We start from the raw sequence: 3,023 nt of genomic DNA, 5'->3' as shown, positions 1-3,023 counted from the left end.
CAGAGAACCTAATCTTACTTTGCCATAGGACTTCAGCCCAGACCCCAAATGGACAAATCCAGGACATTGTGGTGACTCTCATCAACCAGACCTTCCTGGTGATAAACTACACTACCCCTAAACTAGTCGAAGACTGTTGACTTTGCTGTCATTCATCCCCACACTTCTATGAAGGAATTGCTATTTCTGCACCCCTTTTATACTACCAGTCACTGTAATTACTGTCTCTGGAAACCGGCTTTAGTAATCAGTCTCACCTGACAGCAAGTTTTGGCTCAGGGCTCTGCCTTACCCATCTGAGCCATCCCTCTCCACCCCTGTCATATACCTAGCTATGAAATACCACAATAATTATTGATACCTATGAGTATTATGTTTTTCCTCCCAATACCTGGTGGGCCTGTCTTGATGGACTCACCCCTTGGTTGTTTACTCATTATTTCTCAGATGTTGGCTTCTGCCCACATGTATAGATTGTCCTTCACCTAACTAACTATTGTCCAGATGAGTTCTTTCACTTCCAGGGAACAGACCCATGTATGAGTCTGTTTTCCTGCTTGCCTGGTCCCATAACTGTGCCAGCCACAAATAACACAGAGAGATGCTGTATTAGATATAATGTTGTTGGCCTGTTACTAGCATTTCTTATTGGCTAGCTTTGTCTTAAATATCAACCCATTTCTATTAATCAAAATGTTTCCATCTGGTCGTGGCTTACCCGAGAGAGGGACCAGAGTTCTCTCTCCATCCTACATGTGTAGGGAGATAGTCCTTCTGTGTCACTGACCACTCCCATTCGGGGGGGGGGTGGAGCCATGGGCGGAAGTGACCTGTGGAAGGAGTTCAGAGAGAGAGCTTGGAAAAGCTCTCTTGCTGGCTTGACTCAGACAGGGAGAGCATCGGGTTGAATTTCCTGGTGTTCATCTGTCTAGGTTGTAAGTTATTTCTCCCTGAATAAACATCTATTCGGCCTATTTGTTTATCCCGATCCTTAATTAACCGCTATACTCCATTTGGTATCTCCTCCCTACTTCTTTTTCTCTCCTCCTACTCTCCGAGCCCTGCTTATTTTGCTTTCCCGTTAGCCAACAGTGCTTTATTCATTAACTAATTAGAGAAACATGTTTACAGAATGACATCTCCCATCTGACCCAGGTATGCACCCCTCTTGTGTGCTCCTGCAGGGAACCCATTACTGCAGTTCCTATAGCCATCCACTAAGTGTGGTAGGCACAGGCACAGTGATATCATCCAGTAATATAGGTCAGACTAGCTATTCAGAGCTAAGTGCTACCAAAGGCAGAGATGTTAAGGAACTTCAGAATCAGATCAGCTACCTAAAGGAGTCTCTTCAGTCCCTGGGTGAGGTAGGTCTCCAAAATATTCGAGGATGCGGCTTACTTTTTCTACAAAAGTGAGGCCTTTGTACTGTGCTCAAGGAAGAATGTTGCTTTTATGTTAACCACTCAGGAATCATCAAAGACAGTATGGCAAGGGTTAGAGAAGGGATTAGAAAAATGCCAAAAGACTCCAGAATGACAGGAATCCTAGTATCAAAATTGGTTCTCTACATCTCCATGGTTGAGTATTTTGTTTGCTTCCCTGCTCGGGTCTCTTATAGGACTCCTGCTTTTGGTCTCCTTTGGCACATGGACCTTTCATAAATTAGTAGCCTCTGTCAAAAATCAAGTAAAGTCTGCCACACGGTCTACACAGGTTCACTACCATAAATTGGCCTCAGAGGAGGATGACCAAATTCCACGATAGCCAATAAGCTTGTGCTGTTCCCCCTGAAATGGAACTAGCCCTATACCCCTTCAGCCAGCTTCAGAGGTGCAGAGATGGTACTTTATGAAGGCCTAGCCTTCTGAGGAATATGCCTTAGTGCATTGAGACAGATGTTCCATAACCTCGTCCCCTGCAAAAATAACATCGTAAATTCCCACTCTTGAGGCCATCCCAAGAGATTGCTAAAAGGGGTAACAGTAAAAAGTCCCTATTCCTGTCTAGGTCAATAAGGGGGCCTGGCCACTTTCACCCTCTGATGTAGAATCTTGGCTGCATAATAACAAGAAAGGGGACATATGTTGAAACTGAGACTGGGTCTGTGATCATTTATGAAATGAATCTTGGCTGAACTCTGGCTGTTTCTGTTGGCTATACATTTGGACCTTCAGTTATATCAGAAAGATTTGATGATTTAGTAACTATCCCTATTTAGCAAGATCAGCCTAGCATATAAACCACTAGCCCCATTATTATAGTAACCTGTCTTGTTTGATTTTACCACTTTTCCAGCCATCCATTCTTTGTGATTTTCTATACTCTGCTTGCAAGAACATCTGGTTCTCAACTATTCTTTTTACCTCCCCTGCCCCTCCCCTACATCCTGCTCTGTCTGCCTACAAAAGCTCCAGGAAGAGATTTAAATTTGCCACTTGATCAGAACCCTGTCTTGTGGTCAATCTCCATGTCTCTTGCCCCCATTCCCCTCCCTTGGGTCTTTGGGTTCAAGGTTGATGTCTCCAGGGTCGAGGCACCCCTGCAGTTTTCTCTGCTTATTCTGAGACAGGAACCTCCCTTAAAGGAGTTGCTGGAATCTGCTTGTCTGTAGCAAAAGAGAGCCCACCTGAGAAAAATGCTGCAACCAAGATCCTTGCTTGTCTCTGTTCTGTTTTTCTAAAGATCTCCTTTTGAGCTTTTTCTCTAGTTTTAAGTAGAAGTTCTTAGTACCCACGCTGCAGGCACCATTTTGTTAACAGCACTTTTCCACCAGCGTGGTCCAACAGCCATGTTAGCACCAAATGACACACAGGGACACTGTATTGATTATGAATCTGTGGGATGGTTACTAACATTTTCTTACAGGCTAGCTCTGTCTCAATTATTAACCCATAATTACTGATACATGTATTTCCAAACTCACGGATCCTCTCTTACCGAGATCACATTGCCACTCTAGCTTTCATTTTCAAACCATCTCTTCTTTCATTTCATTGTCTTCTTTTAAGTTTTCACATATG

Source organism: Phodopus roborovskii, unplaced genomic scaffold, assembly GCF_943737965.1.
Source record: "Phodopus roborovskii unplaced genomic scaffold, PHOROB, whole genome shotgun sequence".
Lineage (NCBI taxonomy): Eukaryota > Metazoa > Chordata > Mammalia > Rodentia > Cricetidae > Phodopus > Phodopus roborovskii.
The sequence above is the reverse complement of the archived record's forward strand: the minus strand, read 5'-3'. Positions refer to the sequence as shown.